Here is a 12,825-nt window from a genome sequence, read left to right as displayed (position 1 = left end):
CCCCTCTACCTTAAGGAGGGGTCCCCATTGTCTTGTCACCCTGGGGAGGGAGAGAGTAGCCTCCCACCTCCTTCCTCCTAGCTGTCTTTCTCCCCTTGGGCACGGGCCCCTGCCTTGTCTGTCTGTCTGTCTCTTTCTCTCTGTCTCTCTCTCTCTCACACACACACAGAGTAACCTACCCACCCTCTGGCTCATGCATACAATCTTTCTACTAGCTATCCTGCAAACACAGCCACCCACATTCTGGGTCATGAACAGCTTCTCTGTCTCTCTGTCGCGCTCTCTCTCTCTCTCTCTCTCTCTCTCTCTCTCTCTCTCTCGCACGCATGCACACACACACACACACATATATATACACACACATACACTGACACTCAGCACAAACCCCTCCCTCCCCGCTCTGGCTCAGGGAGTCAGCCTCTCTACCTTCTCCCTTACACACCTCCCCACAGTGTCAGCTTACGGGTACAATCTCTGACAGGGATGGGGGGAGGAGAGGGAGCTGCCTGTATCTGTGTGGACACACCCTAGAGGCAGAGAGGGAGAGAGAGAGAGAGAGAGAGAGAGAGAGAGAGAGAGAGAGAGAGAGAGAGAGAAAGACGGGATATCCTGGTCAAGATGGGAGTAGTCTGTTCCTCCCTCCTCCCCCTAATATCTTACTCCCCCTGTGGATTCCCTCCTCCTGCTCCATCCTCACTCACTTCCCCCACCCCCAACACACAGCAAATCCTTTATTTCACCCAGCAGAGCTTTGCAAGGGCCAGGGAGCGAGGACTTTGGGAGCAATTCCTTGAGAAACATCCACGGCCCCAGCCGGGATCCAAACAAAGACGCTGCTGCTGCTGCTGCTGCTCTGAGCCACAGGCAGATGGCGGTCCCCCCCCCCCTCTGCTTCCTGTTCCCTGCATCCTCACTCCCTTGGCAGGACAATGGGGGGGTCAGGCAGCCGGGAGCAGCCTCGTGTCACCATGACATATGGAACTGTGGCGCATGTGCAGGGAGTCCAAAGGTGTATGTGTGTCTGGGTGGAGGGAGTGGGGGAAGAGGGAAGGAAGGAAGGGAGGAGGAGGAGGAAGGGGAGCAGGAGGAGGAGGGGGAGGAGGAGGGAGAGGGGGAGGAGGAGGAGGAGTAAAGGGCTCTGGCTACCACTATCAGCTGGATCTTTCCCTTTCCCTTGGGGTGATGGGTAAACTTTAATGAGGCCACTACAGAGAACTTTGCAGGGAAGCCTTGTAGCTGAACAGGGCTCTGGCAGTCACAATGGGGATACCCTGGGCTCAACATAAATCCATATTCCCTCCCTTCTCCCCCCTCCCCTTGTGTAAGCTGTACCCATTCTGGGTCCTTAAGCTCCCCTCCCCCTGCACTCCCCCCCACCCTTCCTGCCTGCTCCCAACCTTATAAAACCTCCCTTCTTCCTCTTCCCTTCACATTCCCATCCCCCCATGTGCTGATCGGATTAAGCAGACGAATGTGGCCAGCCGGATGCCCACCACTGGCTTTAAGTGCCCCCCCTTCTCCATCCCCCTCCCCCACTCCAGCTAGCTGTGGCAATGGGTATCCTTTCTGGCTGCCTTGTGTCCCTGGAGCTGAGAGGAGAGGGAAGAGGAGAGAGAGGAGGGGAGGGAGGCAGAGTTGGGGGGGGGGAGGGGAGAAAGGTGGAGAGCAAGAGGGAGAGAGGGAGAGAGGAGGGGGGGAGAGAGAGAGAGAGAGAGGGAGGGAGGGAGGAGTGTGTGAATGGAAGAGAGGATCCCTAGGTTGGTGGTATTATTATCAGCCTACATTTATAGTGCACTTTTATCATTTATAAAATGCTTTTCTCATAGCAACCTAGAGGTTTTGTGGGAAAAGCACCAGATTTAGAATCAGAAGACCTGGGTTCAAATTTATTCTGCTTCTAACTTGGCCATGTACTCTTGCACAAATCACTTTTCCTCTGGGCCTCAGTTTCCTTACTTGTAAAATTAAAGGTTTGGATAGGTTGATCTCTAAGGCCTTATCCCTTCCAGTTCTAAACCTCTTTATTCTACATAACACATTAAAGTCAGTGGACTAGGGATCCCAATCATCAATTTTTAAAAACGAGGAAACAGCCAGGGAGGTTTGGTGACTTATCCACTAGCACATAACCACCAACAGTTGAATTCAGGTCCAAAGACTCCAAGCCCGGTACTCTTGGAGGCACTCCATGAGGGGATAGCCTGGATCATCTTCTGGTGAATCTCAAACTATTATAGAAAAACACCTCCCAGCTCTCTAGAAGTGAAAAGTTTACAAGGGAAGAAGGGAAGGAACTCACAACGCTGTGAGTCAGGCAGTCGGTATAAACGTGAGCTGACAATGATAACAACTCACATTTATACATACTGTCATCTCCACGGGGCTGTGAGGAAGACAGCACTTTGTAAATCTTAGAGTGCTAGAAAAATGGATGCCATCATTGGTGCCTACCATTGCGCTCTACATACAACCAAGCAGGCCTCAATAAATACCAGTTAAAGGCAAGACTAGGAATCTTGTCCTGTGGACAATGCTGAGGGATTGGGGGGAGAGGGGAGGATCTAGTCTGCCTTGGCCTAGGTCCACACCCCACCAATATGCCTGCTACACTTGACACATACAATCATGCTTGTCTTCACCTCCCACTCCCCCCACCCCAGGGGAGGGGGGTAGAATCTGCTAGTATCTGTTTGGGAGGGAGATAGCCTGCCTTCCTTTAAGCATCAGGATGACAGAGAGATATTCACTGCTAGGCGATTCCATCCCACTTCCCTTCCCCACCTTCCAGGGTCAGCCTAGGTCCCCAAGGGAGTCTCAGGCCCCTCCGCCTTTCCCCTCTTGGAAGGATTAGGGAGACTTAGTCCCCAGCTCACAGGCACTCGCAACACACCAGGCCTGGAGTCAGCCCGGGCATCGCCACGGCAACAGAGTGGCTCCTCAACGAGTGGCCAATCAGGGGCCTCCCCACAGGCCAATTGGAGATAACCCAGGCTGCCTGTCAAATGAGTCCTAGGGACCTCTTTTTGCTCTCTGAAGGGCTAGGAACAGACACACACCCCCTCCCAATAGCCTGGACCACCCAGGCCAGGCCCTGAAATCTGAGATGACCGCTCAGGGGGCAGAGTCTCCCTTACCAAAGCACCCCAGGCTCCCAGAGACACCGGTGGGGAGAGCAAATTAGGGAAAGAAGAAGGTACCTAGAGTTGAGGTGCAGGAGACACTAACCCAGAGAATGGATCCTACTTCTTCCCAACCTCTGGTCCAAGCCCTTTTTGCTTCCTCCTTCCGTATCCAACGTTCAAGATCTAGCTCCAGGACCACCTTGAGAAAGCCTTCCCTGAACATCCTAAGCTGTAGCAACCTGCTTTCTTTCCTCTGAGCTCCTGAGGCATTTACAATCTGGGAGCAATGACTGATTTCCCCATTAATTGTTTCACAGGTGTTAGTTTAGCCTTCTGCCCCTCCCCTCCCCCCCAGCTTCTGAGCTCCCAGAGGGTAGGGACTGTGTCATAGGCATCACAGGATTTAAAGTGGCAAAGAATCGTAGGGGTCATCAATATAACCCTCTCATTTTATGAAGAAGGAACCTGAGGCCTCAAAGGGCTGAGTGACTTGCCACTGGTCACACTGGTAGTAAGCAGCAGAGATGGGTTTTAAAACTAAATCTCTGCGTCCAAATCCAGTGTTCTTTCCACTATCCTGACATGGATACAGTTTAGTGAACACGAGGTAGGATGATGGGGATCATCCCGCTGGCCCCGCCCCCTGCTATTAATAATAATAACAGCAACATCAACAATACTAAAACCGACAAAGAAACTCACATTTCTAAGAACGGTCCCAAGATGGGTCACACACTTGCTGTCCTGTCCACCTCAGCCTTTGGTCTTCCTGGCATGGCGTATCTTTCCTTCCCTGGGACACCGCAATCTCACTGGGGCAGGAGCTATCTTTTTATGTCTTTGCGACCCCCATGCTTTGTGCACATGGTAGGCATTCGAGAAACGGATGCTGGATTGAAATGAATACTGATGGTGAAAATAAAGGGTGGGTTTATCCCCATCCTCTCTGTCACTCCTCTGGCACAGGGAATAGAACCTAACACAGAGCAGGTGCTTAATAAATGTTGAATGAATTTAATATATTGGGGACTGAGAACCAAAGTTAGGAGACCAGTCTTTCATTCAACAAACATTCTTTAGACATTTACTCTTGTGCAGAGGTCTACGCTGGCATATGAAGCCCTTGTTTCCTTCGACGCTCTGTTCAAATGCTGCCTCCTACAGCAAAGCGGTTCCTTATTGCCTGTCCCTCCCTGGGATTAGTCCCACTCCTCCCCACTGTTACTTTGTATTTGCTCTGTTTAGATTTTGTATATAGTTTTCTGTGTACACATTGTTTTCCCGTCATAGACTATGAGTTCCTTGAGGGGAGGGATTATTTCAGGCTTGGCTTTTTCTCCTCAGCACCTAGCATAGTGACTGGAATGTAGGGGACATTTAATAAATACTTGTTGATTGAGCGAGGGATCAATTAATTGGGGGAGATAAAGAGCTTTGATAAGAGAGATTCCCCAAGTCCTGTGGAGATTACCCCTAGTAAGGGGATATGAAGACCCATATATAAATAACACCAATAACCAACACCATAAGATAAAATGCATTAGAGAGCACTATGTGAAATCCGAGGGGAAAGATCATTCATTGGTCATCAGGCTGGGATCAGGAAAGTCTTCACGGAAGGAATAACTTTAATGTTGGGCACTAAAGGACGACTAGGAATTCAACAGGCAAGGAATGGACCAGTGAGGCTCAGATCTCATTGGTTTTTAGAGTGGAGGGAAGGCATTGTCTTGTACCGACATGGTGGAGACACATCTGTACAAGTTGCAGCTGTGCTGGCTCCACTTCTCTCGGTCCCAGCAGATAGGTGGCTTAATGCCCTAAACAAATGCCATTTCTTGCTCCAGTGGGTGTCAGAACAGAGGTTTAAGGATCCATTTATGGGAGAAGTCATGAAGGGTTCCTGCAGCTCTTGTGGAACAGAATGTTGGGCTAGGTAATCTCTGAGTCCCTGCCGACAGTGAGCTTCTCCACAGGCATTGTAGGATGGTCAATGGATCACTAGACTCAGCAGTCAAAAGGTACGAGCTATACGGGACTGCACAAATCAGCTTACCTAAACTTCATTTCCACAGCTATAAAATGACCATAATATTTTTGCCATTCTTTATATTCCCAGTGCTTAGCATAGCACCTGACACATAGTAGGTACTTAACAAATGTTTGTTGATTGACTGACAGACTTGTGCTCCCCCTCCCAGAGCGGTCCTGATGATTAGATAATCCTAAGAGTTAAATCGTTAAAGAATTTTAGAGACCCAGGGTTCTTAACTGCTCAGTGAATCCATACATAGATTTTAAGGGGGGGGGGGCGGGGCTCATGAAATTGGATAGGGAAAAATTACTTATTTTCATTAACTTCTAACTGAAATTTAGCATTTCCTTCAACTATGAACATAGGCAAGAAAACATCATTCTGAGAAGAAGCCCATAGGCTTCACCAGTCTGCCAAAGGGGTCCATGACCCAAAATAGGTTGAGTCCCTGATCTAGTCAGACACCCTCATTTCTAATGGAGGAGGAGGCTGAGATTCACAGAGGGGGAAAAAGAACTGGGGGTCTTGGAGTCACTGAGGGACAGGGCCAAGATTCTAACTGAGGGCTCCTGATTCCAAGTCGAGAATTTTTGGAGTCTCTCCTTATGCAGGCTGCCTCTCCATTTATTTCTAAAACATCCATATCCCATTAAAAGGTAAAGATCCCACTGCTAGGCAGAGATCCCAGTACCCAAGAAGGTCAAGGACAGAGAAAAAGGTCCCATCTGCACCAAAATATTTATAGCAGCACTTTCTGCCGTAAGAAAGAATTGGAACAAAGAAGATACCCATCAAATGGAGAATGGTTAAAGAGATTGGGGCACATAGATGTGATGGATTATTGCTGTACCATAGGAAATGATTAATATGAAGAATACAAAGCAAAGGAAGACTTATATGAACTGATGTAGAATGAAGCAAGCAGAACCAGAAAATAGTTTAAATGACTACAGCAATTCAAATGGAAAGATAAGAAACAGAAACTAAATAGTATGATTATATGGTCAAGCTTGGTCCCAAAGAAGAGATGAGAAAATGCACCTCCCTTGCCTTTTTTGGTAGAGGTAGGAGACTTTGGATGAGGAACATGGCCTATACCATCACACTCAACTGATGTACTAGTTAATTTTACCTCTCTTTCTACATCTTTGCTACAAAGGGAAGATCTTCTAAGTAGAAGGAGGAAAGGGACATAGTTGGAGAAGAAAGTGATGTGAAAACAAAAAATGTATATAAATTTAAAAAAATTTTAAAGTAAAAAAAAGTTGGTTCCATTTCTGAAGGGCTTAGTATATCTTGGGTGTACAATGCATGGTCAACTGGTCTGTCTTGACAGGTTGACAGCTCAAAGAAGCCTGGCTCTTAGCTGTCACAGTCTTTCTGCCCTGCTTTCATCAGGGAGGTCTGCAGTAAAAAAGATCTCTGACCAGCCTACATCAGACACTCCTTTACACCGCAGGTGTGTTCTTGAAGCATTTTGCACAGGCAGAAATTTTGTAAATCAAATCTTTACTTCCACTAGGAGAAGCTGACACTTAAAAGGTAGCCCATGGTAGAACCCATTCAAAGTAAAATAGCACGACAACCACTCCTCACATTTCTATACAGCTCTAAGGTTTACAAAAGGCTTTCATCACAGCAACCTGTAAGAACATGGAAAGAGCTCAGGAACTAGAGTCAGAGAAACTAGGCTCCAAATCCAGCTCTGCTACCAATTAGCACGTGACCCCCCTGAGCAAGGCACTCCATCTCTCTCTCACTCCATCTCTCTCTCTGCCTCAGTCTCCCCACTTGTAAAATGTAGGAGTCAGACAGATGATTCTCTCCAAGGTCTCTTCCAGATCTGTCATTTTTTTAAATTCAAGCTTCCTTCTAGCTCTAACATTCTGTGTTCTATGATCTCTGTCCATTCTGTGTTCTAAAGGTCCCTCTGGCTTTAGGTTCTCCTGGCCTACAATACTCTCCAGTGTTGCCTGAACCAGATTAAAATGTATTTGGGATATATTTAAAATGATAGATAAAAATACTATGAAATATAGATAAGATTACATTTTAAAACTAAGTCAATATGTGATCCATAGGGATTAGTAGCCGTCTCGTTTCTATTTGAGTTCGGCACCAATGATGTGGACAATCATTTCTGAATATATCTGCTTTGTATATTTGGATTCTCATACATCAAGGTGAGGCTCAGCTGTCCTCCATTCAATTCAATTAAGGCTTCTTACTACAGGCCCCAAGGGCAGCTAGGTGGCTCAGTGGATAGAGTGAGAAGCCTGAAGTCAGGAAAACTCATCTTCCTGATTTCAAATCTGGCTTCAGATACTTACCAGCTGTGTGACCCTGGGCAAGTCACTTAACCCTGTTTGTCTCAGTTTCCTCATCTGTAAAACGAGCTGGAGAAGGAAATGGCAAACCATTCCAATATCTTTGCCAAGAAAACCCCAAATGAAGGGTAGGATATGACTGAAATGACTCAACAACAACAATAAGCAAAAATTTTTTCAAAAACTAAAAAAAAAAAATTTAGAGGCATAGCAGATAGAGAGCAGGCTGCAGAGTCAGGAATATTTAAGTTCAAGTCTCACTTCTGATATGTATATGTATTGGCTTTGGGCAAGTCACATAACCTCTGAGTGTCCAGATAGCTCCCTAAACCTTTACACTTTGAAGCTGAAGCTAGACTGAATCTATGGTAGAGAGCTTCCTCCCCAGGAGGAAACATGTTTAAGACACAAATACAGAGATCGTTCTTTACTTTGTTAAGAACCTATGGCTTTATTCACATTGATACTTTCTCAGTGGATGTAGATCACAGCCCTTTGCCTTAGCAGATGGTCTTCTAGAGTTTCTGTGGCCAGTAAATTAATCACCCTGGGGCCAAATGTCAACTAACCTCTTAGTATAGCTAGACTGGTCCTCAGGCAGCACAGACAAAGTCCATCACTGGGCCTTTAGATGCAGCTTTCCTAGCTTGGCTGCCTAAGCTTATGTAGGCTCTGCTGGTGCAGCTGTTGAGAACGTGGAATTCACCTCTACCCTGGGAGGTGGCTTCACAGGAGGATTCTAACAGAAATAATATTATAGCGTAAGTGCATTAGTGTTCCCCTGGTGGAAGAAGGTAAGCTTCCTGACGGCAGGAACTCTTTTTCTGTCTTTCTATCCCCACCCAGTGCCTCACAAAATGCCTGCCACATTGTAGGCATTCAATAAATGCTTGCTGAATTGGAGAGGCATAGCACAAAGTGCTCTATAGGGTTGAGGGTGAGGAGCATGTACTAGGAAGGACAACGGGCCTAGGGAAAGCTTCAGGGAGAAAATAAAATTTAATTTAGAATTGAAAGAATGGGTAGGAATTCAACAGGTGAAGGGAGGGAGGACATTTCAGGCAACAGGTGACAACACTGGCCCCAAAATGGAAAGCTGCAAGTTAATGGAGCATATTCAGGGACAAAGGCAAAACAAAACAAAAGTTTCATTTGGCTGGAGTATGTGAGGGCAATAATATGAAAGGAGGTTGGAAATGATGGACGCCACTACTGGGCATATGTCCCAAGGTCAAAGACAGAGGGAAAAGGTACAACTGTTACAAAAATATTCATAAGCAGTGCCTTTTGTGGCCAGAAAGGAAAGGTAATAGGTAGCCGCTGAAGATTTTGGAGCACTAGATATGCCTAGGAAAGTCTTAGTCCTAGGGAAGAGAGTTGAGTGGTGAGAATAATCGTAAGGAGGTTGCAGCAATGGTTCTGCTGATTGTGGCCAGCTCTCCTACCCTGCCCTGGAAGATGGCGGGCAGTAGCAGTGAGACTGAAGAAGGGTAGGGGATTTAAGAGAAACCACAGAGGTGGAAGTGGTACAATTTGAAAACTGATTGGCTAGGAAAGATGAGGGGGAGGGTGAAGTCATCCAGTTCTCCTCATTACACTTCCCCATAGGCTCGTACTGTTGAATGGAATGATTATCACAACAGTAATAACATCAGACAGTCATATGGCACCTTAAGCTTCACAAAGGTGGTTTGTAAAACACTTGACATACGTGATCTCATTTGATGCTTCAAATAGTCCTCTTAGGGACGAATAGAGGAGGAAACTGAGGAGGAAACCATGGTTCAGTGAAGTGACTGGTCTATGATCACACAGGCTGGGTTTAGAACCCAGCTCTCTCCAAAGTCCACAGCCCAGCACACTATCGCCTCTCCCAGCTCCATCTTCCTTGCATGCATCATAACCTTTAAAGCAGCATCAAGTTCAAGATCTTTGGAAGCAGCAACAGGAGGGCCGCCTGTCAGGATGCTCTGTAAAGACTTGTAGACCATAGACTGAATTGGAAGGGACCTTAAAGATCATCTAGTCAAACCCACTTAATTTATACAGAGGAGGAAAGTGAGGCCCAGAGATGTTGAGTAACTTGCCCAGGGTCACACAGGTTGGAAGAATGCTGACAGCTTATGGAGGCCAAGACAAGAAGCTGCTAGAATGAATGGAAAACTCAAATCCCTTGACTATCAGAACAACCACAGAGCTGGAGGCTGGGTTTACAGGACCTCTGTGGTTGCTTCCAAACCTTAAGGGAAAGTCCAACAAAGAATTTAAAAAAGAAAATAAAAGCAATTGAGTAAAAGCAGCCAACACGTCCACGGTACCCAACAGTGTGGATGACAGATGTTCCACCAGTCCAGCCCCCTGCCCCCACCTTGGCACAGAAGAGAGGGAGCTCACAACGTTCTATCAGAAGGTCCCTTGGAGCTCTTGATTCCTAGGCTTTGAGGGTCCTTTTGGCCAAGCTGATTTTCCTAATATGCAGGTCTGACCTTGTTATAACCCTGCCTCAATACACTCTAGTGGCTCCCTATTAACTCCAGGATCAAATAGAAGCTCCTGTCAGGCATGTGAAGCTCCCTGTGACCTTGCCCCTCCTTGCCATCCAAGTCTGGCTCCACCTTACTTCTGTGTACTCTGTGCTCCAGCCATCCCAGCCTGCTCACTGTTCTTCACACATGACACTCCATCTCCCATCTCAGAACCTTTGCTCTGGCTGTCCCTCACGCCTGGCATGTCTCCATCCTCCCCTCTGACTCTTGGAATCTGGTTTCCTTCAAAACTCAATTCAAGCACCATTTCCTATACTATTTCTTCCCAGCTCTCAGCTGCTTATGCGCTCCTTTCCAAAACTACTTTGAATCCATTTTGTACATCCAGAAATACTTTCATGTATGTGCAGCATTGTACATTTAGAGCTGAAAGGGATCTAGAGGCCATCCAATCTACCTCCTTCATTTTACAGATTAAGAACTGAAGTCAAGAGAGTTTAAGTGACTTGTCCAGGGTCACACAGCTAGTAAGTACCTGAGGTCAGATTTGGAACCCAGGTCTTCCTGTTTCCAAGTGTCCACCACTATCAATTGCGACTCGTTATATCTGTCTTGTTAGAATGTGAGCTCCCTGAGGGCAGGGACTGTTTCACTTTTATCTTTGCATTCCCAGTGTCTAACACTAACAATACCTGGCATACAGTAGGCTCTTAGTTAATGCTTGTTGATGGATTACTATTTCTACATGCCCAGCAATACCAGTAGCTAGCCTAGTGTGGGTATATCTGGGTCAATGCTGGAGCTAGTAAGGCCACTGGTGGAGTCTTTGTAGGGCTTTCTTCAAGTACCCATTGCAAATGTCATGGTCGGGGCGGGAAATCCAGAAATCTGATGTACTGATAATATTCAAGCCTCAGGGACAGGGCAATAACTTCGTGAATTATCGATTGCTCCTGGCTTTTTGGAATGTTCCCTCCTCCATGGCTGCTACAACACCAACCCCAGCTAGCCTAACTGGGTTCTAGGATCTGAGCCCTCTGACTCCAAAGCCAGACAGAACCAGAAAGGACCAAACATAGGACTAGAAGGGGTTCTAGAACACAGAATTTTAGAATTTAAAGAAGCCTTGCAAGACAACAAACAGAATGTTGGAGCTGGGAGGGACCAGCTGGGGGGTCCTTGCTTCTTGTGATGTTTTCTGAGGTAAGGGCAGCTGATGGCTTTATCACATCCCTGAAGCTAAATGCTAGCCCAGATGTATTTCTCTGAAGTGTTTCAGAACCTGTTTGTTGGACTATCCAGGGGAATTACCAAGACAGATCAGAGCCAGCTTAGCTCTGATTCTCTCTCCTCCCTATCTCCCGTTTGCTTCAAATTTAGGTTGCTTTAGGGAGTCTCAAAAAATATCCGTTCATTTTCTACATGAAGTGAGGTAATGGGGAGTAGAAGGATTCTCAAACTTGGGTGTCAGGAGGCATGGGTTCCAGTTCTGGTTTTTTCAATAACTCAATTTCTTTCTTTCTCTTTTTGGCTTTAAAAACTTATTAGTATCTTTTGTTTTTACATCACATTTATTTCCAAATACATCCTAGGTGCTTTCTACCCAGGGAGATTTTCCTGGTAACAATGAATTCTTAAAAAGAAGGAAAATTTTTTTTCCACAAGAACAACACACCAAGAGAGTCTGGCAGCATTTTCAATATTCCACACCCACAGCCCTCCGCCTCTGCAAAGATGGGAAGGGAGGAAATCACAATCTTTCTTGGCCTTAGTTTCTCCCTCTGTAAAATAAGCAGGTCACTAGATGACCTCTATATTCCTTTCCAGCTCTAACATTCCATGTTCTAAGGTCTGGCTTTCTCATTAAATAAGGGTGCACATCAAGTGCTCTGGAAACCTAAAAACATCATCTAAATGTTAGCCAGGATGACAATAATGTAGTGTTGATGGTGAAGTGTCCTTCCTTCCAGCTCTGACATTCTATTTTATATGATGTAAGATCCCATCAAGCTCTGGAATTCTATGTTCTAAGACAGGTGTCAAACTCATGACTGAGCTACAAGCCTGTAAAACTCCCTTCTGTCAAACCAGATTAAAATGTAATTGGGAAAATGTTTAACAAAATAAATAAAAAGACAATACGACATAGATAATGTTGATCTGTGGTTTTCTAAGTTAATATGTTTTTCTATTTGAGTTTAACATCACTATGAACATTCACCTATGTTCTAAGGCACATAAAACAATGTAAGTTCTATGTTCCATGGTCCCCTCCACTTCTGTGATTCACTGGAAAGTGTTCCAGCTCTAGCACCTGAGGACCTGGGTTCCAACCTTAGCTACATGAGCAAATCACTCAACCTCTCTAGGCCTCAGTGGCCCTGATGAAAATGGGGGGTGGGGAGAGCAGGTGCAGCTAGGTGGTGCAGTGAGTAGAGCACGTGCCCCGGAGTCAGGAGGACCTGAGTTCAAATCCACCTCAGATACTTGACATGTACTAGCTGTGTGACCTTGGGCAAGTCACTTAACCCCAATTGCCCTACGTTCCCCCCTCTAAAAAAAAACAAAGAAAAACCAAAAAACAGAAAATGGGGGTGGGGGGCCAGGACTAGATCTCTAAGGTCCCTTCAAGCTCTGACTCAAGAATCCTTTGTCCTAACAGACTACACTCTAATGTGTTCTATCCTAAGAACCCTTCCAATTCTAATACTCTGTATTCTGGCTCTAACATTTTCTGGGCCCTTGAAGCCATAGTAAACTTAGGCATCACAAGACCTGAGTTCAAGTCTTTGCTCTGTCACTTACTATCTGGTGATGTTGGACAAGACATTTGGCTCCGCTCTGTATCTCACGTT

At 46.1% G+C, this 12,825-nt stretch overlaps 1 protein-coding gene across 1 annotated transcript in view; it reads right to left on the bottom strand.

The window, feature by feature from the left end:
* Positions 1–12,825, bottom strand: part of NOL4L (nucleolar protein 4 like) — a 207,865-nt gene that overhangs the window by 32,549 nt on the left and 162,491 nt on the right. The gene's annotated exons all lie outside the window — the stretch shown is intronic.

The sequence above is a fragment of the Trichosurus vulpecula genome, chromosome 3 (assembly GCF_011100635.1).
Source record: "Trichosurus vulpecula isolate mTriVul1 chromosome 3, mTriVul1.pri, whole genome shotgun sequence".
NCBI classification, from domain to species: Eukaryota; Metazoa; Chordata; class Mammalia; order Diprotodontia; family Phalangeridae; genus Trichosurus; species Trichosurus vulpecula.
The sequence above is the reverse complement of the archived record's forward strand: the minus strand, read 5'-3'. Positions and strand labels throughout refer to the sequence as shown.